This window comes from Sciurus carolinensis, chromosome 8 (genome assembly GCF_902686445.1).
Source record: "Sciurus carolinensis chromosome 8, mSciCar1.2, whole genome shotgun sequence".
Classification (NCBI taxonomy): Eukaryota; Metazoa; Chordata; class Mammalia; order Rodentia; family Sciuridae; genus Sciurus; species Sciurus carolinensis.
Genome location: NC_062220.1, coordinates 113,954,523 through 113,979,416, shown reverse-complemented (window position 1 = coordinate 113,979,416; position 24,894 = coordinate 113,954,523).

Below are 24,894 nucleotides of genomic sequence, written 5' to 3'. Positions count from 1 at the left end.
AAGATGTTATATGAAGAGAAAAATAAGGATATCATTTTAAAAACAGGATTAAGGACTATGATTAGTTCAGCCAGAGAAGTAGGAAGACGGATAGGTTGTCATTGGGGAGAAGATGGTTAGATGAAGGTTATTTTCAAGTCTTTAGTTTTAATTTCAGCTGTCAATTCAAAGAAGCTAATTGTATTATTTAAAATAGCTAACAAGGGCTGGGGTTGTAGCTTAGTGTCACAGCACTTTCCTAGCATATGTGGGGCACTGTGTTCAATCCTCAGCACCACATAAAAATAAGTAAATAAAGATATTATATCCATCTACTACTTTAAAAAATTTTTAAGAAATAAAATAGCTAACAATACTAAATAAAAGAAAGACATCCATAGACCAATGACAAGTATGTGTCTTGAATTATAATTAGCCTAAATATGTGTACCTTGGGTTCAATAAAGAGAAAAATATCACACAAGGAAGGAAACATCATCTGAGTAATTACATGCATGGGAGAGGCTAGCACCTAAGTAATATCAGTACTGAATAGTATTCTAACCAAAAGTGTCATAGAGCCAAATTTGGAGATTAAAAGAGTTAATTTGCATGGAGGAATGGGAAATGACAAGTAAATCTTCATCTTCATTGGGAAATCAACAGATAATGCCTAAAGTAGAAAAGTCAAGAAGTCATAAAATTATCACATTAGTTAGAACTAAGAAGGCAGACAAGCAAATTTGCAATCAGAGTTCAAAATGGTTGACTTTGGTGGTAAGGGTTGGGGGTGAGAAAGGAAGTTGATGTTTACAGCAAGGCTGTTAAAAAACTGATTGACCCTTTAAAATGTGTAGAAAATCTGTAAATTTTTTAAAAATGAAAATTATAAATTATATAAAGGTGCTGTCAACAATAACTAAAAATAAGCATATAGTAAAAAATAATGGAAATTCATGCCAGAAGATAATTTTCCTAAAACTGATCCTATTAGTTGATCCATTATTTCAACCAACTGGTTCTCAGCCAATTCTTTAGTCATTTTTTTTATTTTAAAAGAGCTGAAGAAAGTATGCTGTGTATCTACCTGTACTTCTATTAGATTAATAGCCATATTGTATAATCCTAAATTTATAAAAATAAGTTAAACTTATTTAGGATTTATTAACTGAAAAGACAAATAAGATATTGTTCTGATTAAAAAGAAAAGCTCCATAAAAATAATTGAAAACTCATTACAAATTAAACCAAAGACTGGAATAATTATTGTCCAAATGACATAACAGCCTGGCATGGTGGTGCATGCCTGTAATCCCAGCAACTTGGTTGGCTAAAGCAGGAGGATTGCAAGTTCAGCAACTAAGCAAGGCCCTAAGCAACTCAGCAAGACTCTGTCTCTAAATGAAATATAAAAGGGGCTGGGGATGTTTCTCAGTGGGTAAGCACTTCTGGGTTCAATCCCCAGTACCAAAAAAAAAAAAAAAAAAAAAAAAAAAAAAAAGACACAACATTGTCAAACACTGAAAAACTGAGTTTTGCATAATTCTAAAAAAATCCTGCTCTACACTTCTGGTAGAAAATATCCTTTTGTTCAGGCATAATGAGTGGTTCCCTAAAGTAAATTTTTAGCATGGTGTCCATTAGCCATAAACCATGTTTTCCTTTCTAGTTACTGTATATCAAGTGTGTCCTTAAACACAACCCCAAACCCTGGCCATAAGGATGAGACACAGGTCAAAGGATGAGACACAGGTCAGAAGTTGTCTTCTTTGGCCACTGATCTTACATCTAATCTGAAACAGAAGTATGTACAACAATAGTAAAAGCTGAGTTTTCACAGAACATTTAAAGTTTATATTCTTTGGTTCTGTCTCCCTAGCACAATAGTAATTAGGGAAATGCAAATCAAAATCACACTGAGATTTCATCTCACACCAGTCAAAATGGCAGTCATCAAGAATACAAATCAGAATAAATGCTAGAGAGGATGTAGAGAAAAAGGAACATTTTACCCTCTTTGGGGGATTATACATTAGTATGACCACTATGGATACCAGTATGGAGGTTCCTCAAAAGACTAGGCATGGAACCACCATGTGACCTACCTACACCATTCCTTGGTATTTATCCTGAAGAATTAAGGTTGTCATACTACAGTAATACACGTACCCATGTTTATAGCAGCACAATTTACAAGCCAAACTATGGAACCAGCCTAAGTATTCATCAATGGATGAATGAATGAAGAAATTGTGGTATATATACAAAATGAAGTTTTATTTACTCATGAGGAAAAATTAAATTGTTACATGTTGGCAGAAATCCTAGTTCTTGGCTGGCAGCAGTGAATTTTTCAAGTGTGTAAACCTGCGGAGAGGAGTGCACTTCTCCTACCTAGGAAAGTAAACTACTGCCCCATGTTGTGTCAGTTTCAGGAAAATGAGTGGAACTAGAGACCATCATGTTAAGTGAAATACGTCAAACTCAGAAGGCCAAGGGTTGTGTATTTTCTCTCATTTGCAGAAGCTAGAGAGGAAAAAGTGAAAGAAAAGGAGGGTTGGGATCTCATGAGCATCCATGGGAGGTCAAAAGAGTAGAGGAAAGGGAACAGAGGGAGGGAGAGAGGAGGGAAAGTTGGTGCAGAGTCTCCTGCCCTTGTTTATGCCCAGGACCCCATCCCAGGGTCTTGTGGATGGAGGGGCTTTCCCTCCCCTGGAGCCTTGGGGGCCTGGTTTTCTCCATGTATCCCCCTCCGCCCCCACTAATATGTCTCATGCATGTTTCTTTAAGTGGGCATGCTTGCTCCCGATCCCTCTATAACATGTCTGCTCTGTAAATACCACTTTGTTTACTGAAGCAATGAAGAAGATCTAAGAAGGACTTGAGCATGATTCTCTTTGATCTGAGCATGAATACACTAGTGAAAACACTGACCAAGGGAAGGGTATACATTGCAAGAAACTTTCTCTTCATTATTTCTATCTCCTACTGACCCTTGATGTATCCATTCCAAAATGATGGAAAATTTCAAGAACTTTAATCATGAGGAAAAACTAGGATTAGCTGTCAGGCTCACTTTTAAAGAATTTTTCCTCTGTTTACATTTAACATCATTTTGTGACCAATACCTAACTTGGTGGGCAAATGGTGTTTTGATTTTGCTTTTGTTTTTTTGCAGTTAAGAAATTTTTAAAGAGTCCAAGGTCCTGAAAAACATTCAATGTTCACTCAACACAAGTTCTGTGAAGTGCATAACACTGCCCTGGACATGTGGGACATGTAAGACCTGGTCTCTGCCAGGAGGATACCTGATGGAAAGAGCTTAAGTTTACAGTCAGGTCAGGGTTTGAACCACTGTCCTGTCACCTGCTGGGTGTAAAACTATATATATCTCCATGTTTCTCTGTTTCTGTTTCCTGACTATAAGTTAGATATAGTAAACCCTATTTTCTGATATTGTGAATATTTAAAGCCTCTACTCACATCAAAATATATATTACATCATGACCAAGTTGGGATTATATAAGGAATAATGAGTCATTTAATATTTTTAAAATAAATGTAATCTACCCATTAAACAGTGATTAGAGAAAAACCATATGATCATTTCAGTTTAGACAGAAAAAATATTTGGAAAAAATCTTCAAGCTATTTCACAATAAGTGGGGGATAGGGAAGAATATTACTTTACATTAGGTAGAGGGGAGAGAAGGGAGGGGAACGGGATGGGGGAAAGAATGATCATAGAGTGAAACAGACATTATTACCTCATGTACATGTATGACTGCATGACCAGTGTGGTCCTGCAATATGTATAATCAGAAAAATGAGAGATTACACTCTATTTATGTATGATCTACCAAAATGTATAAATGCATTCTACTGTCATATACAACTAGAACAAATAAACTATTTTTTTAAAATCTTCAACATTTAATCATGATAAAAACTCTTATTTTTTTTTCCTCCTTTGCTACTGGGGATTGAACCAACCCAGGTTGTTCAGTCACTGAGCCACATCCCTAGTCCTTTTTATACTTTATTTAGATACAGGGTCTCACTAAGTTGCTTAGGCCCTTGCTAATTTGCCCAAAGCTGGCTTTGAACTCATAATACTCCTGCCTCAGCCTCCCAAGCCATTGGGATTACAGGCATGCACCACCATGCGCAGTATGATGAAAACTCTTAACCAACTCTTATGAACTTCCTTTACTTGAAATGCCTACTAAAAACCTAGAGTTAACATCTTTATTAATGATGACATGTTCAAAGCATTCATTTAAAATTAGCTGAAATGGAGGTGGATGGTTTTTTTTTTTTCCTTGTTATTTCATTTTGTTTTGAAATTCTAGGGTTAGAACCCAGGCCATATGCATGCTAGACTTTTTACTACAATTTTAAAACACAATAAGTACATGAATACTTCCTAAGAGACATGTTGGCAAGGATACTTTTAAGGGAGAATCTGCAAATATATGCTTTCTCAAAATTTATTTGCTGCAGAATCTCGTTAAGATTCAAGAGTCTCCTCTATCACCCCTGTCAAAAGAGTTTCAAAAATCCACAGTACTTTAGCAAAACCTCCTTTCCCAATGGTTATATAAGGAAAATTACTTCCTTTACAATGATTTGAATTTATAATGAAAACATATGTCACCTTAAAATATATTAGAAGATACCATTTTTGAAACTTATTTTAGAAGGTATGCAAGCAAAAAAATGTTGATGATTGCTGAGCTCCTTGAGTTCTTTGTAATTTTTTTCCTCTCATCTCAAAACCCCAACTTCTCCTAGATTCTATCAGCAGATAGCCTGGTTCTCTATTGTTGAGAAAATTAAGCCTGTCAAGACAAACCGCCCCCCCCAAACCACCTGCCACATTTGTACATAAGAATCTGCCCCTACTCCCTCTAGTAGCTCTCCTTTTCCTAAAGCGCTGCTAATTCAGCCCAAGCCCCCAACTAAGTACTAGGCAGTCTCCCTTCTCACTTGATCCAGGAATTGCACAGTAATCCAGCTCCTTCCTGCTTCATCATCTTTTCCCCTTGCTCTTAGATCATCCCTATCACTATACAAACACTCTGCTATTTTCTTTAGTATTAGAAACAGTAACAATAGGACTGGGGGTGTAGCTCAGTGGTAGAATACTTGCCTAGCATACAAGAGGCACTGGGTTTGATCCCCAGTACTGAAAGAAAAAAAACAAATAGACAAAAAAACAATAATCTGTTTTGATCTGTGTTCCTTGTTGGTGACTCACCCATTTCACTCGACTTCTTTTTTGTTTTATTTTATAATTTAAAGCAAAATTCCTTGAAAGAAATTTTGTCTTGTCTCAGTTTTTTGATTTCTCTCTCAGACCCACTTCTGTGTGGTCCACCTCCCACTAACATTACTCTCTCTGAGGTCAACAGTGACCTCTGTTTGCCATGTCCAGTGGTCAGCACACATGCCTCAATCTTCCAGACTTATCAACGGCATATGGCACATTTAACAATCTCTCCATGGAACAGTCTCTACACTTAATTTCCCAGATACCACACTGTCCTGGAATTCCTTTCTGGTTGCTTCTTCTCAGTCTCCTTTGCTGACTCCATTTTATCTAAGTCTGTATGAACTGGAATGTTCCAGGTTTCAGTCCTGGGCCTCCAAAAGATCATTTTTGTCTGCATGACTTCCCTTCACCTCATCCAGTAATGGTTTTAAATTCCATCTTATCAACTTGCTCCATGTATCTTCTCTTTCCTCCATATTGATTCTCCACCTTTCTCCACCCTGGTCTCTATCTGTGCTTTTTGTTCTTTTCTTCAAGATGGCATGCACATATTTTTGTTGTTGGACCACAAAGATGAGCTATCTGACTTGTCTAAAACCTGACTTGTGCACATAAAAAAGATCTTGGAAGTTTAAAGAATGAAGAGGCCCTATAGATAGGTTTAACTTTAAGGAACTTTAAGGAACCAAAGTCAAAGAAAACAAGTCCAGGCATATAAGTAACTGAAAATTCATTTCTGTCCTTACAAGCTGCTGATAACCCATATGTATTTTCTGCTCATATATTTCCATGATCAGGACAAATGAAGTCAGTTCTTTCTCCCCTTGATTCTTTCTTCAAAATAGTGGGAAGGAGCCAGGTGCAGTGGCACAGGCTTATAATCCCAGCAACTTGACAGGCTGGTGCCAAAGGAGCAAGTTTGAGACCAGCCTGGACAATTTAGTGAGACTTCACTCCAAAATAAAAAATAAAGTTCTGGATGTGTGACTCAGTGGTACGGCACCTCAGGATTCAATCTTTAGTTCCAAAAACAGATAAAAGAAAAAAAAGTGGTCAGGAGAGGAAGAGAGAGAAATGCTGGTGTTTGCTTCTATCAGCGCAAACCTGGGAGGATACACAAGAAACTAATAACACATTTCTTATGGTGGGCAGGGTGGAAAGGACAGGGGTAGGCTTCTCAACATATATTTATCCTTTTATATTGTTTTTATTTTATACAATGTGAACACTTTATCTTTAAAAGTAAAATAAAAAGTATTTCTCAAAATTTTTCTTTCTGTGAAATCTTTACATAACAAGCCTAGGCCTGGGTTGAATGGAATCAGGCAGCACTACATAAAATGAGTAAAAACAGTAGGAAACTGAAATCCAACTCCTACCTGCCTACTGAGTTATCAATTTAAAGGAAAAGAGATCTCCAGAAATTGTCTAATTAATTTTCTTACTGCTGCCATTTTCCATAGCTTATATTGGATGTATCTATAGGTTCTTAAAACATTTTGAAAAATTAGACACACAGTTCTGCTTCATGTAGGTTTTCCTTTCAGAGTAACTGTGGGAACCTCACTACAGAATTACCTGTGTGTGGTAGGAAAACAGAAGTGAACCAAACAAGATGCTAGAAAGACTAAGAGATGGCGTATGTGGGTGTGTGGGTATGTGTATGTCTGTGTGTGTTGACTGGGTTGATGATAGAAAAAGATGAGAGATATTTCCCAGTTTAAAGGATAGAGGTTTAATTTTTGCAAAGTGGAGGGCTGTAAAATATTTGAAAAAAATGCTTTTGGTATCTGCAGATCCTAAGAAATTAATGTGCTTTTGAGTAAATGGGTAATAGCTGGCATAGAATGCATGTATGTGTTAACTTGTTGAAAACATTCCAAAATGCTGAGGCAGTACTTGAAAAACATATTTGTAAGACTAAACAACTTTATAAAGATATTTTATTTTTAGTATGCCAATTAAAATCCATTTGTAGTAATAAATATCAATGATCGGAAAAGGCCTCCACACATTTTTTACTACAGGGATTATTTTTCTTCAGTTCAGTTGACATAGTACTTTAAAGAATATTATTGATATTTTTATAAATGCCTAATACATGAAAATCTATATCACATTATCATAAAATTATTTTAATAATGTAGTGTTCTATTGCCATAGTGCCATTTGAAAGTTCAGCTATTAAGCCAAGTGATCTTGGGCAGGTTACTTTACTTCCTCAGTTTCATCCTTAACTGTGAGGTGTAACTGAAATAATAACATAAAGCTCTTAGCACAATACCTGGCACATAGTTAAGTCCTTAATAAATGTTGGCTTCTATTATTATTGTTGTTGTTGTTGTTAGGATTAAATAACAAAATCATACAGACACATAAAATTTACTGAGAGAAGTAGCTTGTGCAGTCCAAATAAAAAAGATTTGGCTGAATCAAAAGTCCAGTTTGCTAATTTACAGTAAGAAAAATAACTGTCAAGCTGATGACTATTCATATACCCAGCTCAGCATTTTCCTCCCAGGAAGGAAACACATTTAGGAAAACAAATGACATCAGGTTCTACTTGGTGAGTACACTGATATCAAGTCATAAAGATGACTGCTTTCTCTCTGGCCTATTTCTTCTTCAACTTCAATCTTTCCTATCTCTGCTATAATTTAATATTCCAAGGAAAATTATTTTACTATTATGAACAAACCCTCTGACTTTCCATTAACTACAGAATAAAGCCATAAATTCCTTAGAGTGGTTTTAAGATCTATTTTAATCTGTTCCCAAAGTTTATTTCCAAATGTATTCCCTCTTTGTGTCCAATATGATGATCTCTACACTCAAGAAGGGTTCTTTGTTATGCTCTGCAACACACCATGCTTATTCTTATTTCCTGCCATTTTTATTCTTATTTCATAATTTCCTCATGAAACTCTCCTCTTTCCAGAGCCTTTTCATCATTCAAGGTCCAATTTAGATCCTACCTTCTTCATAAGGAATAGACAATTCATTCCAGTCTATACTAAATCTCCCAACTCCTATGATTTGAATTGCCTTACTCCTTTTCACAAATATTCAAATACAGGCATACTGACCTAACTCCTGTAAATCGTATTTCCCTAATCAGATTATAAACTTCTGCACGATTGAGTGGTTTGGGGTTTGGGGTTTGAGTTAGTTTGTATGTATTCTTAGAAAATAACAGTGTTACATATATTGTATAATACTGAATATCAATGAATAAAGAATTGATGCTTTAATGACTGTCCTAATTCAGAAAGTTTGTTTGGCCCTGGCATTTGCTGTACTATGGTTTGGATCTTAAATGACCCCCAAAGTCCAGACATTAATGACTTGGCTGTCAGCATGCACACTATTGGGAGATGATAGAAAATTTAGGAGATCAGGACTAGTGGGAAGAAGCTGGGTCACTGGTGGTTTGCCCTTGAAGGGCCCTGGCTCCTTTCTTTATTTTCATTTGCTTCTTGGCCACCATGAGGTGAGCAGCTTTGCCCTACCACCTACTTCCTGCCATGATGGTCTGCCTTCAAAGACCCCAAAACAATGAAACCAACCAACCATGGACTGAAACCATTAGCCAAAATAAACTCTTTCTCCTTTTACAATCATTGCCTCAGACATTTTATCACAGTAGTGGATTGTTGACCAACACACTCCCCAGGCTCCTAGCATTCAAGTTCTCTCAGTGTGCTCTACTCTAGTTTCACCACTGTGTACAGCACAAGTTTCCTAACTGCTTCAGGAAGTGAGTATCTAGCAAAGGATCCTTCTCTCCAAATGTCTCTTTATGATTTGTTTTACTCTAGAAGACAGAAATACATAAACATGAAATAAGTAGACAGTAAGTAACTTTGTAATCTATTTTCATTTCCTGGATATCCTCAGTCCTTTAGGCAGTTAAAGTGTAGACATACTCTCCCAGAATATTATGTGCCAATTAACTGAAAAAAAAAAGTGCTGCTAAAAGGGAAAAAAGACACGTGAAAATTCTGAAGTGATTCATTAAATTATCATTGACTTCTTTTAATTCAGAAGAAATACATTAGTTGGCTTGTGAATTCTGATGGAATTACAGAGTTGAGAAGGAGCCATTTGTGTGAATGTTTCAGTTCTTTCAACATTTATAACCTGTTAAAAAATTAGAGAGCTTGCCTAACATAGAACATCCTACCTTACTTGGCCCAAGGATGGAAATGAAAAATTCTAAAAACAAAAAACTAAAATCAATGATACTTATATAACCAATTTCCCAGGTTTTTGGTTAGGGAGAAATTTAACGAGCTCAAATTTGAAAACACAAAGGAAGAAAGAATACTAAAATAATCCTATCAGTCCTTTTCTGAATTTGAGTGGGAAAAATCCTTATCGTGACTTTTCCAAAGGAGAGATATATAAATTGATTGTCTTCTTTGGTAAATAATAAATATTTTAACCTCCACTACAAATTTCCTACAAATTTAGCATGTCTCTGGATTAATTTTATCAACTGCTCAATGCAAATCTTGTGATGATTTGTTCATTCAAAAATACATTTGGATAGCCCAATCAATAAATGGGCAAAGGAACTGAATAAGGAATTCACAGAAGAAGAAATATGAATGGTCAACAAATATATGAAAAAATTTTCAACATCTTTAGCAATTAGACAAATTACAAATTAAAATGACATTGAGGGCTGGGGATGTAGCTCAGCAGTAGCTCAGCCTAGCATGCATGAGTCCCTGAGTTTAACTCCTAGCACTGCATAAATATATAAATACATATATACATAAATACATACATACATGCATCCATACACTGAGATTCCATCTCACTCCAGTAAGAATGGCAATTATCAAGAATACAAGTAACAATAAATGTTGGCAAGGATGTGGGGGAAAAGGTACACTCATACATTGCTTGTGGGACTGCAAATTGGTGCAACCTCTATGGAAAGCAGTATGAATATTCCTTAGAAAACTTGGAATGGAACCACCATTTCATCCAGTTATATCACTCCTCAGTTATACTCAAAGGATTTAAAATCAGCACACTACAGTGATGCAGCCACATCAATGTCTATAACAACTCAATTCACAATAGCTAAGCTATGGGACCAACCTAGGTGCTCTTCAACAGATGAATGGATAAAGAAAATGTGGTATATATACACAATGGAATATTAGTCAGTCATAAAGAAGAATGAAATTATGGTATTTGCCGGCAAATGGATGGAACTAGAGACTATCATGCTAAGTGAAATAAGCCAATCCCAAGAAACCGAAGCTGAATGTTCTCTCTGATATGTGAATACTAACACACAGTAAGGGAGGGGGAAGAATAGAAGATCACTGGATTAGACGAAGGATAATGAAGGGAAGGGTGGAGGGATAGGAATAGGAAAGACAACAGAATGAATCAGATAAAACTTTTCTATGTTCATTTATGAATACACAACCAGTGAAACCCCACATCATGTACAACTGCAACAATGTGATCCTAATTAAGTTATACTCCATGTATGTGTAATATGTCAAAATATCCTCTACTGTTACATATAAGTAAAAAGAAAAAAATACATTTGGAGGAGAAAAATAAAGTATGAATCATGTGAAAATTCAAAAATATATCTTATTCATCTTTGTTATTCCCTCAGATTATAACAGTGCCCTGCATCCAGCAGGGGTTAAAAACATCTCTTGAATATTAATTCATATGTAATTTTTTTGTAAATTTCCAACTCAAAACTTAATATGTATATTTTATACCCATTAGGATGACTATCCAAAAAATGGAAAAGATTAAGTGTTAGGAGGTGGAAGAGATGAAAACCCTAATCCACTGCTAGTGGAATATAAGAGGAAGCAGTCATTGTGGGAAGCAGTATGGCAATTCCTCAAAAATTTAAACACAATTACCATAATACCCAGAATTCCACTTCAAGATATATAATAAAAATTTTTGAAAGCAGGAAGTCATATGTTTGTAGACTAGTGCTCATAGCAGCATTATTTGTAATAGTAAAATGGTAGCAACAATCCAAATGTCTAACAATAGATGTATGAATCAGTAAGTGTGGTGGCATGCACCAGTAGTCCTAGCTATTCAAAAGGTTGATGCTGGGAGATTACTTCAGTCCAGGACATTAAAGTGAGACCTTGTCTCAAAACAAAAAATGTTTTTGGTGTGTTTAAATCCATTAACAAAAGGCAGACAAATGAATAAATAAAAGGTGGTATATACAAGGGCATGTTATTCAGTCTTTAGAAAGCAGTGAAATTTTTTTTGGATGAACCTTGAAGGCATTATGCTAAGTGAAAAAGCCAGACACAACAGTACAAATACTGAATGATCCCATGGATGAGGTAACCGTAGCAGGAAAATTCACATAAATAGAATGTAGAATAGAGGTTACCAGGAGCTAGGGGTTGGAAAAAATGAGGAGTTTAATGGGTTGAGTTTCTTTAGGGAGTAATTTTTTTTAAAGGTTTGGAAATGGATAGTGGTGACAGTTACACAACATAGTAAAGGTTCTTAGTGGCACTAAATTGTACACTCGAGAATAGGTGAAATGATGAGTTTTTCATATAGTGCACCAAAGTAAAAAAGAAAAAAAGTAGTATTTAAAACATCTGGTTTTCACCTCTTTTGCTTTACAATATAAAAAATGAAGTAAAACTTTTCAAAGACCTTAATTAATTTCAGTTGGGGTTCTTTTCAGTATTTTAGGGAATTATGACTAAAATATTTATACAATAACCCAAATGAAGAAATTTTATTCTAGATCACCCAGGATAGGTTGTTGTATTAGCAGTTAATTCAAGATTCTAGATTTGTGCCAATAAAAGAAGGTAGAATTATTTCAGAACACTTCCACAAGGTGGTGATAGAGATTACAAACAGTAATATTTAATTTCTCTCAAACTACTTCTTCAGAGCAGCACTATGGGACACTATTACAATATATTTTATGAGACTGAAAAATATCAAGTAGTCCTTAAACCATCCAAAGTCTCTTGTTGACTTCAAAGTATAACCATTAAATCTGATTCAACACTTCTGTTGCTTCCCTTAAATTTCAACAATTAAAAAATTGGGGGCTGGGGAGATAGCTCAGTCAGTAGAGTGCTTGCCTTGCAAGCACAAGGCCCTGGGTTTGATCTCCAGCAACGCAAAAAAAAAAAAAAAAAAAAAAAAAAAAAATTGGTTGCTGTCTATTTCTTCATGGGGGTTTGAAATATAGTGCTATTCTATCAGTTCTTTCTCATTTGTCAGTTGGAATATATCTATGAAACAATTTTTCCAATTATAATTTATTTACCTACTTGATAAAAGAAAAACCAAGATAAATACTTGATTCTTTCCCTCTATTCACTAGATTTTCTAAACAATAAGTTGATCTGCAAGCATTGTGCAATGGTAGATAATGTGTTTTTATTTACTGGTATTATTGTGAACTCATAGATTCTTAAATGTTTTTGGTGTGTTTGAATCCATTAAGTTATTATCCTTAAAAAAAAATGAGGAAACTGATCGCCGACAGTCAATGGAGCACCAGCTGTCTGCTGTTGCCTGGAAGTTCACTGTTACAGTACCTGCAGGTTTGATTACACGTGGCTGCCGCCATTTTGAGACAACAGCCAGTCCCCATAGGACCCCTGGCCAGACTGACGGAGCCTCATCTCCAGGATACCTCGGTCCAACCAATCACTCCCTGCCTCTGCGGCCCTCACATAGACTGATGGCTCCCTGCTGCCAGGACCCCCAGACCAACTGACTGCGCCCTATCACCGGGACCCCAGAACAACTGATTGCACCTGGCCTCCGGGATCCCACAACCACACCAAACACGCAGGACCTCTAGGACCCCTGCCTGACCAACCGCATCCCGTCTCCTGGACCTCCAGCTGACCACGTCCACCCCTGAGCTGCAGCTCCCCATTTGCTAACACATTTCAAAGCCAGAGTGGCCATCATGGATAATCCTGGAAGCCAGAGCTCTGATCTTTGGATGGGGCAAATCCCATCCTGAGACACCTGCTGGAGGCTTGAAGCTCATTGTCAGGTACCTCTCATGCATCAGGCTACTGAACACTGGGAGGTTTCATTAGTATATGACTGTTATACAGTAGATTTTCTTTTTTCTCCTTTTTAAAAAATTTAAGTTTTTATTTCTTTACTTTGCTTGCTCTCTTTTCCTTTTGTTTACCTCTTCCCTCAGAGTCTCTTTCTCCCTTTTTTGCATGCTAACATACGATTTCTTTTGATTACACTCTCACCCTTTCTATTTTCTAGAACTTCTTTATATTCTTTTCTTATCCCATTAACAGCCACATTCTACATCCCTCTGCATCCTCTTTGTCCTCCACTAGAAACTGCAGACCTTATTGCAAACCTCTTTGTTTTACCAAAGATAATATTTGAACTCATTTTGTTTACTATGACAATTTTGTTATTGTCCCCATAGGGGCTATTTGGTCTAGGATTGCATACTGTCTGATTTGGGCACTGCTAATATTGATCTCCCCTTAAAGAAAGGGTTTTGGAAACCTGTAGGGCCACTATGAGGCTATAGGGGGAAATCTGCAATACCCCAGATCTCCACTGCTAGAGGGGAAGATACATGAACAACATGAAAAAACAAGGGAAGAAAATGATCCAAACAAATCTAGATTCTATATGAATAGAATCCAATGACAATATGTTAGAAGAAATGTCTGAAAAGGACTTCAGATTATACATGATTAAGATGATTCACGAAGCAAAGGATGAGATAAGAGAGCAAATGCAGGCAATGAATGATAATGCCAATAAGCTGAAAGAGCACCTGCAGGAAGCAAAAGATCATTTCAACAAAGAGATACAGATTCTCAGAAAAAAACAAACAGAAATCCTTGAAATTAAGGAGACAATAAACCAAATAAAAAACTCAATGGAAAACATCACCAAAATACTAAACCACTTGGAAGACAGAAACTCACACAATGAAGACAAGATATTTAATCTTGAAAATAGTTGCCCAAACAGAGAAGATGGTAAGAAATCATGAACAGAATCTCCAAGAACTATGGGACATCATGAAAAGACCAAATTTAAGAATTATTGGGATTGAGGAAGGCACAGAGATACAAACCAAAGGAATGAACAACCTATTCAATGAAATAATATCAGAAAAATTTTCAAAACTGAAGAATGAAATGGAAAATCAAATACAAGAGGCTTACAGAACACCAAATGCACAGAATCACAACAGATCTACACCAAGGCACATTATAATGAAATGCCTAACATTCAAAATAAAGATAGGATTTTGAAGGCCAAGAGAAAAGCATCAGATTACATATAGGGGGAGACCAATACAGATAGCAGCCGACTTCTCAACCCAGACTCTAAATGCTAGAAGGGCCTGGAACAACATATTTCAAGCTCTGAAAGAACATGGTTGCCAACCAAGAATCCTATACCCAGCAAAACTAACCTTCAAATTTAAAGATGAAATAAAATCCTTCCATGATAAACAAAAGTTAAAAGAATTTACAAATAGAAAGCCTGCACTACAGAAAGTTCTCAACAAAATATTCCATGAGGAGGAAATGAAAAACAACAATGCAGGTCAGCAAAGGGAGGAACTACCTTAGAGAAAAACCACTCAAAGGAGAAACCAAGCCAACTTAAAAACCAAAAATAAGCCCAATGACTGGGAATACAAATCATATCTCAATAATAACCCTGAACGTTAATGGCCTAAACTCATCAATCAAAAGACATAGACTGGCAGAATGGATTAAAAAGAAAGACCCAACAATATGCTGCCTGCAAGAAACTCATCTCATAGAAAAAGACATCCACAGACTAAAGGTGAAAGGATGGGAAAAAACCTACCACGCACATGGACTCAGTAAAAAAGCAGGGGTTTCCATCCTTATAACAGATAAAGTGGACTTCAAGCCAAAGTAAGTCAGAAGGGATAAAGAAGGACATTTCATACTGCTTAAGGGAACCATAGATCAGGAAGACATAACGATAGTAAATACATATGCCCCAAACAATGGTGCATCCATGTACATCAAAAAAATCCTTCTCAATTTCAGGAATCACATAGACTACAACACAATAATTCTGGATGACTTTAATGCACCACTGTCACCACTAGATAGATCTTCCAAACAAAATCCAACCAAAGAAACCATAGTACTCAATAACACAATCAATAACCTAGACTTAATAGACATATATAGAATATTCCATCCATCAACGAGCAGATTCACTTTCTTCTCAGCAGCACATGGAACCTTCTCAAAAATAGACCATATGTTATGCCACAAAGCAGCTCTTAGGAAATGCAAAACAATAGAGATACTGCCTTGTGTTCTATCAGATCATAATGGACTGAGAGTAGAAATCAATGACAAAATAAAAAACAGAAATAACTCCAACACCTGGAGACTAAATAATATGCTATTCAATGAAACATGGATAACAAAAAAACATCAGGGAGGAGATTAAAAAATTCTTAGAGGTCAATGAGAAGGACGATACAGCATATCAAAATCTCTGGGACACTATGAAAGCGGTATTAAGAGGAAAATTCATTGCATGGAGCGCATTCCAGAAAAGAGTGAAAAGTCAACAACTAAATGACCTAACATTACAGCTCAAAGCCCTAGAAAAAGAAGAACAGAATAACACCAAAGTAGTAGAAGACAGGAAATAATTAAAATCAGAGCTGAAATCAATGAAATTGAAACAAAAGAAACAATTCAAAAAATTAACAAAATTTGGTTCTTTGAGAAAGTAAACAAAATAGACAAACCCTTAGCCATACTAACAAAGAGAAGGAGAGAGAAGACTCAAATTACTAAAATACATGATGCAAAAGAAATATCACGACAGACACCACTGAGATACAGAACATAATGAGAAGCTACTTTGAAAATCTGTATTCCAACAAAATATAAACTACCGAAGACATTGATAAGTTTCTAGAGACATATGTTCCTCCCAAACTGAACCAGGAGGACATACACAATTTAAATAGATCAATATCAAGCAATGAAATAGAAGAAAACATTAAAAATCTACCATCCAAGAAAAGCCCAGGACCAGACAGATTCCCCCACCGAGTTCTACAAGACCTTCAAAGAAGAACTCATTCCAATATTTCTCAAACTATTCCAGGAAATAGAAAAGGAGGGTACCCTACCAAACTCATTCTATGAAGCTAATATCACCCTCATACCCAAACCAGGAAAAAACACATCAAAGAAAGAAAATTTTAGGCCAATATCATTGATGAATATAGATGCAAAGATCCTTAACAAAATATTGGCAAACTGTATCCAAAAACATATTAAGAAAATCATGCACCACGATCAAGTGGGGTTCATCAGTGGAATGCAAGGATGGTTCAACATTCGTAAATCAATAAACATATTCCATCATGTCAATAGACTTAAGGATAAGAATCATATGATTATTTCAATTGACTCAGAAAAAGCGTTCCACAAAATACAACACCCCTTCATGCTCAAAACAGTAGAAAAAATAGGGATAGTAGGAACATACCTGATCATTGTAAAGGCTATTTATGCTAAGTCCATGGCCAACATCATTCTTAATGGAGAAAAACTGAAACCATTCCCTTTAAAATCAGGAACAAGACAGGGATGTCCTCTTTCACCACTTCTATTCAACATTGTCCTCAAAACTCTAGCCAGAGCACTTAGGCAGAGTAAAGAAATTAAAGGAATACGAATAGGAAAATAGGAACTTAAGCTGTCACTATTTTCTGATGATATGATTCTATATTTAGAGGATCCAAAAAACTCCAGAAAACTTCTAGACCTCATCAATGAATTCTGCAAAATAGCAGGCTATAAAATCAACACGCATAAATCTAAAGCATTTTTATACGCGAGCGATGAAATATCTGAAAGGGAAATGAGGAAAACAACTGCATTTGCAATAGCCTCAAAAACAAATTAAAATACTTGAGAATCAATCTAACCAAAGAGGTAAAAGATCTCCACAATGAAAACTACAAAACACTGAAGAAATAAATTGAGGAAGACTGTAGAAGATGGAAAGATATCCCATGTTCTTGGATAGTCAGAATTAATATTGTCAAAATGGTCATACTACCAAAAGTGCTATACAGATTCAATGCAATTCCAATTAAAATCCCAATGACGTACCTTACAGAAATAGAACAAGCAATCATGAAATTCATCTGGAAGAATAAGAAACCTAGAATAGCTAAAACAATCCTTAGCAGGAAGAATGAAACAGGGGGTATCACAATACCAGAACTTCAACTATACCACAAAGCAATAGTAACAAAAACGGCAAAGTATTGGCACCAAAACAGACAGGTAGATCAATGGTACAGAATAGAGAACACGGACACAAACCCAAATAAATACAATTTTCTCATACTAGACAAAGGTGCCAAAAATATGCAATGGAAAAAAGATAGCCTCTTCAACAAATGGTGCTGGGAAAACTGGAAATCCATATGCAACAGAATGAAACTAAACCCCTATCACTCACCCTGCACAAAACTCAATTCAAAAATGGATCAAGGGCCTTGAAATCAGACCAGAGACCCTGCATCTTATAGAAGAAAAAGTAGGTCCAAATTTTCACCATGTTGGCTTAGGATTAGACTTCCTTAACAGGACTCCCATAGCACAAGAAATAAAAGCAAGAATCAACAACTGGGATAGATTCAAACTAAATAGCTTTCTCTCAGCAAAGGAAACTATCAGCAATGCGAAGAGAGAGCCTACAGAGTGGGAGAATATCTTTGTCACTCATACTTCAGATAGAGCACTAATTTCTAGAATATATAAAGAATTCAAAAAACTGTACACGAAGAATACAAATAACCCAGTCAACAAATGGGCTAAGGATATGTACAGACACTTCACTGAAGAAGATCTACAAGCAGTCAACAAATATATGAAAAAAATTCACCATCTTTAGTAATAAGATAAATGCAAATCAAAACTACACTAAGATTCCATCTTACCCCAATTAGAATGGCAATTATCAAGAATACAAGCAGCAAAAGGTGTTGGAGAGGATGTGGAGAGAAAGGTACACTCATACATTGCTGGTGGGGCTGCAAATTAGTTCAGCCACTCTGGAAAGCAGTGTGGAGACTCCTTAGAAAACTTGGAATGGAACCATCCTTTGACCCAACTCTCCCACTCCTTGGCCTATATCCAAAGGCCTTAATCCTACTACAGAGATACAGCCACATCAATGTTCATAGCTGCTCAATTCACAATAGCCAGACTGTGGAACCAAACTAGATGTCCTTCAATTGATGAATGGATAAAGAAACTATGGTGTATATATATACAATGGAATATTACTCAGCTATAAAGAATAATAAAATTAAGGCATTTGCAGGCAAATGGATGAAATTGGAGAATATCATGCTAAGTGAGATAAGTCAATCTCAAAAATCCAAAGGAAAATGATCTCACTGATTCACTAATAAGCAGATGATGACACATAATAGGGGGTAGGAGTGGGGTAAGAATGGAGGAAGGAGGGACTGTATAGAGGGAATAGATGGGTGGGAGGGGTAGGGGAAGGAAAAAATAACAGAATGAATCAAACATCATTACCCTATGTAAATGTATGATTACACAAATGGTATGCTGTTACTCCATGTACAAACAGAAACAACATGTATCCCATTTGTTTACAATAAAAATAAATTAAAATAAAAAATAAAAAAAATAAGAATTTGCTATCTTCCTCGACATTATTTTTCAGTCTGGGCACTCAAGAAGGCAGCAACCTGTCACTTACGGTCCCTGTCCTTTTCAGTTCCAGATCATTAAACCTTAGGCCTTCCCAGAAGAACACAACCTACATGGAGATCCTTCTACCCATCAGGAAAGACCAATTTGAAGGAGTCAAAAATTGATATGCAACTCTGAGTGGACATGAAGGTAATAAGTAATCAGCAACACATGGAATTATGTTTTGTAGGATGACATTATGTGCAGAACCAGTAGGAACTTATGTTTTGAACTTATAGTTGAAAACTTATTTCATATTGACTGGCTTCTGTCTGGGTGCCAAAGGATGGATACAGTTCAGAAGCTATAGCCAAGTTCATGAATATTTATCTTTGCTTCTACCTCTAAAAACTGTCCCAAATAAGTTATCAATAAAGTCAATTTATACACACAGCCTTCATTAAAGATTTCAGTTCTACAAATTCTTCTTATTCCTCTTTTTTCCTCAGTGATACTTAAAATTGAGGACTCAAGAATCACTTTCATACACACACTTGTAAACACCACAGACTGCCCTCCCTGCTGCAAATCAAATAGCTACTTCTGTTTGACAGTTTTCCATTGCTGTGATCAATATATCTGAAAGAAACAACTTATAAAGATGAAAGACTGGGTTTGGCACACAAGTTTAGAGGAATCCTTTGTTGGTTGCCTGCACTGTTTTGGTGCCTGTGGTGAGGCAGAACATCATGGCTGGGAGTGTGGTGGAGCAAAGGTGCTCACCTCAGGGTGAGTGGCAAGCAAAGAAAAGGAGAGGAAGAGGCCAGGGTCCCAATATCACCTTTAAGAGCACATGCCCAAGGACCTCCCTTCTTCCTACACCACAAAAGGTTGTGCCATCTCCTAATAGCACCCGGGGCTGGCAACCAAGTCTTTAGCACATGGACCATTGGGGACATTTAAGATCCAAACTATAGCACTACTCCACACCCCCAGTGGAAATTAGAATAAAATAACATCCTAACATAGAAATGGGAGGACTTGAAATAAAGCAGTAAGCATGAAAGAGTCACATTTGACTTTAGTGAGGAAGGAGACAAAGATGAAAGGGGTCTCTCCTCTACTCCCCTGTCCTCTAAGTCATGAGTAAGGTCCTGGGATTGTAAAAGCAACATGTAGCTTTCAGGGGCATGTTGCTGCCAGGAGAGAAAAGGTCTTACACCTCCTGCTTCTAAAGTGGTGGGCAAAATGTCTGATTCTGTTGGTTTGAAGGAGACTAAACAATGCCAAAGGACAAATAAAGGAAATCATATAGGCATGTTCTTCTCCTGAAATGCTACTTCCTTTGTGAAGCTGTCTTGATTCCCTATTCAGAACTTACAATTTCCTTTTCTACACTCCATCATATACTTTCTACTTCCATTACTATTTGCAAACTATTTGTATTAGTCAGGGTTCTCTAGAGGAACAAAATCAACAGGAAGTATGATTATAAAAAGGGGATGTATTAGATTGGCTTACATGACCAGAAACTGGATAGTCCACAGTGGCTATCTGCAGGTTGGGGAACTGGAGGAACCAGTAGCTGCCTAGTCTAAGAGGTTGAAGCCTCAGAACAAGTGGGATCAATGGTGCTAACCCAGTCTGAAACCTAAGGCTTCTGGAAACTCCCTGGAAAATCACTGGCAGTGTCTGCTTTGGAAGAGTGAAGGAGCAAGATTCTGATATGCTCAGGCATTGCAGCAGCAATCTAGAACCCATTCAAGAAGAATCAACCTTCCATCTGCTGCCGCTTCCTTGTTCTTCCAACTTTTATTTCATCCAAACCACCATCCTATTGGATGGTGCTGCCCACACTTGGGAGCGTCTCCACTTCAGTTCGATATACCATATGCCAATCATTCCTAGACACACCCATAAGCCCCTTAATCTTTGGCATCTCTTGATCCAAACAAGCTGACAATTCAGATTAACCATTACACTCTTATCCATGTAAGGAATATGTTTATGAGTCTTTCTCTCTCATTAAGCCAAAATCCCCCACAGCTCAGCAACAAAATCATTATGTCTCTGATCCATATGGTACCAAGTAAAGTGCTTTATAAAATAAATGTTTGATGAATGAACAAATATAATGGTATCAGCTTCTTAATAACTGGAAGTTATGATGATTTTAGGAGTTCTATTGAAAAGTGAAAGCAAGTAGCAAAAATAAACCACCATTCCTACTTAAAGACTTTCTAACCAATCTCTTTCCAGTAAGTACAGTTGCACTGAATAGGGACACCTCTAGAGATGTCCTGGGAATACATTTTATATTCAATATGTGTATTTTGATAAGTCTTCAAGTACCCCATCTTTTGGAGAAGATATCCAAGGTTTAACTGAACTTGATGGACAAAGTTCCAATTGGTTTAAGTAGGCAAAAGTGAGCTCTATTTGCTGTGTCACAATGTGTTATCTGATTTCTCAGATGAGATTCTAAAAGTTGAGAGCATGACTCCACAAGAGTCTACTAACAAATGCTGCCAAAATGATTAAGAGCAAAGAGGGAACCGTGAATTCCTTTTAACTGGAATGAAAAATCATCCTTGACACTCAAAGATCTCATTAGAGACTGATGAGTGACAGATGTTTCCAATACAGTCAAATGACACGGATATTTCGAAAGTGAGAAAAGTAAAGCTTGCCAGTGAAGCTGGGTGCAGTGGTGCATACTTGTATTCTAGCACTGGTGAGGCTGAGGATGGAACATGGCTGGAACTGAGGAATTCAAGACCACCCTGGGCAGCACAGCAAGACCTCATCTCAAAATAACTAAATCGAGCCAGTGAAAGTTACTTCAAATAAGATTTTGCTACTGTCCTCTTTTCACCTGTTTTGCCTGTGACTATGCATATAAGGTTTGGTAAAACTTTAACTGGAGAATTTTGACATTTGTCATCAATAACCATCAATTTCTAGCACAGTGCACATTTTCCCATCCCTGAACAAGATATTTTGCTTTGACAGGGATGATTTCCAGTCACTTATCACTAAAGGTTGGGGGTAGGAAGCAGAAGCTGGGAAACTGTTTGAATTAGTTTACTCAAACATCTATTGAAAACCTTCCATGAACATAACAGATGAAATAAAATTAACATGTGTTGATAAGCTAATAGGAAAGGTGAAGACTTTACCTATAGCTCCTACAGCAGGGTCAGGGTCAGGTGTTCATTCATCCATTCGGACTCTAAACAAGAGGCTCCAGGAAGGAATGAGCAGGGAAGAGTAGGAGAAACTTCACAGCAGTAACTAGAAGAAAGAGGACAATTTATTGTTTCAGTCTACCAATGTTTACTGAATACCCATTGTGTGCCAGGCACTGTGCTGAGTACTGAGAATCCTGGGGTGGTAACTCAGGCCTCCAATGCAGCTTATTTATAGTCTAGATGGTTAAGACAGAAGTAGAGGTTAACAAAGAAATGACATCTAGGCTGAGATAAGCTCTGTGAAGAAAAGAGAATAATAAAATGTGAGAGAAAATAACTGAGTGGGAAGCACTACCATTAGTATGAGGCAATGGGGAAGGTTTTTGGATATGGTGTTAGTTGACTGAGCTCAGACCTGAAGGCAGGTGACAATTAGGACAGCAAGCATAGAGGAGCCAGTCATCCAGGCAGGGAGTGTGTTAATAGTGAGGTTGCATGGTTGGAACTTCAAAAGCAGTTACTTCTTGGAAGTATAGAATTAAAGCAGTACTCACCTGAAAGTGAGTTTGCTCCCTGGGGAACATCCGGCCAAGACTGGAGACAGCTTTGATGGTCAGGACTGGGGAGAAGGATGCTATTAGTGCTGAGACTGAGAAAACCTGCAGGGAAGGAGTATGTCATCAGAAATTGCGGTTTTCTTCATTCTGTTCTAAACGCCTGTCCTCAGCAGCTTGTATCTTTTTTCTTTCTGGCAGGAACAAAGTAAGAACAGGCGTCAAGTGACCCACTCATTCTTCCATCTTCTGAGACAATCCCATTGCAGAGGTTGAAGGAACTCCAGGAAGCCTTGGAAAGTTGTCCAGGTTAGAAAAGGTGTACTTGGACACATGGGAAAACGCTGTGAGGAGACCAGGTCCTGCTGCTGCCAAGGATTACCTCTGAGGAAGGGTCTGAGCTCAGAGGCAGGGTAAGGAGAATCGATGTAGACTTTTTAGTCTGCATAATTACACATTAACGTTGAAAATACATAGTGGGTCACTAGCAGGAAAGAGGTGGAAGATGCCCTGGAAAATCGAGGAGCGAGGCTCCTTGGATCCCTAACCCTTCCTTCTGTTCAACTCTAGGTTACTCCACCATCTCGCCTGCCTGGGCCCCTGCGGCCCTGCTTCTCTGCGACCCCGCCTCGCAGCGTCGCGTCTGTGAGCCCCGAGGTCCCCCGGGCCCTCACCCCAACCCAGCCAGGCCGACTCACCTAGGCGGGCAGGCGCAGCCTCAGGGCGCCCCAAAGCAGGCTGTCCGCATCCCACTGGTTGTCCCGGCGGGGCAGGACCGGGCGCAAGCTTCCCGAAGCCCCGTGAACTTGGTGCGGGTCACTGGCCACGCCCCCCCAGCTCCCAAGGCGGCACGAGCTCGGTGTGGGTCCCTCAAGACCGGGAGTGCAGCGTGAGCCCTCAGAAGCGGGGGCAGAGGCTGTGAGCCGAGCGGGCCCCGCCTTTGGGCGGAGCGTTAGCCCCCGCTCGCCCCTGCTTTGCATATTCATGCGGCCCTGCGACTCCTGCCGCCCCACTGGAGAGAAAATGCATTATTCATGAGGAAGCCTCTGGCTCCGCCCAGGGAGGCTCCGCCGATTATTCGTGATCCTGAGAGGGCTTGTTGGAGCGGTTGAGTCCGGTGAGAGGGAGGCGTTGGCCCGCTGAGGTGAGAGCTGTCCCGAGCCCGGCTCTCTGGAGAAAGCGCGCTTGGGCGCTGTTAGTCTTCGTGTTAAAACTTTTTTTCTTTTCTTCTTATTTGAGCCTTTGTTTGATTTTAAAGTATTTCGCGGAGTCGAACATTTTCTGAAGAGACGGGGAAACGCCAGCGCTGAGGAGGCAGCGAAGGGGAGGCGTGTGGTGACCTCCCCGCCTTTTGATAAGGAAAAATGTCACACGTTTAAAAAAAAAAGGAGACGGAGAAGGAAATAGAAATGGGAGGGAGCCCCCGCCTCCGCCCCCTCTCGTAACTTGAGATGGAGATTTCGAGGCGCTGGAGGGAGGGGTCTAGGCGAGGACGCGGCGGCCCTAAGGAGCCTTCTGACCGGCCGCCGTGCGGGAGGAGGCGCGTGGGGCTCGGGGTGTCCTTAACCTGCTCGGGTTTTCTCCGCCATCGACGTGTGCGGCCGGTAACGACGCCTGGTGCTGACCCAGAGGTGAGAGAGGCGGCCACCTGTCCCCGGGAGTGACCTGGGCCCCTCTTTCCCTTCTCGGAGAATTTGCCCTTTCCAGGCGTCCACCTAGCACAGGGCAGCAGGCCTCGTTGACCTCAAGCTTGGCCAGTCACCAAAATGTGTTCAGCTGTGTGCGGGGCACGGACCGGTTGTGCTCACCTGCAGAAAGGGAAGGAGAACTTGGTTGTCGCCCTTAGATCCAAAGAGCAGGAATGAGTACCCGTCCATGCAGAGGAAGCCATTTACTCTGAAGGAGCATGGGGTGCAGAATTCTGAGTGGCAGAGGCGATCAGTTGTTGAACCAGCGAAGAATAATGTACTGACCTAAGCTCTGGGACAGGTCTAAAACCAGAGTGAACTTTGGCAGAACAAGTTCTCTGGCCGAGCTTCACTTCCTTTTTCATTATGGTTTTATGTTTTACATTTAAATACATAATACATTTTGAATTAATATTTGGATATTGTTCAGTTTTAGGTTGAAGTTCTTCCTTCTCTTTT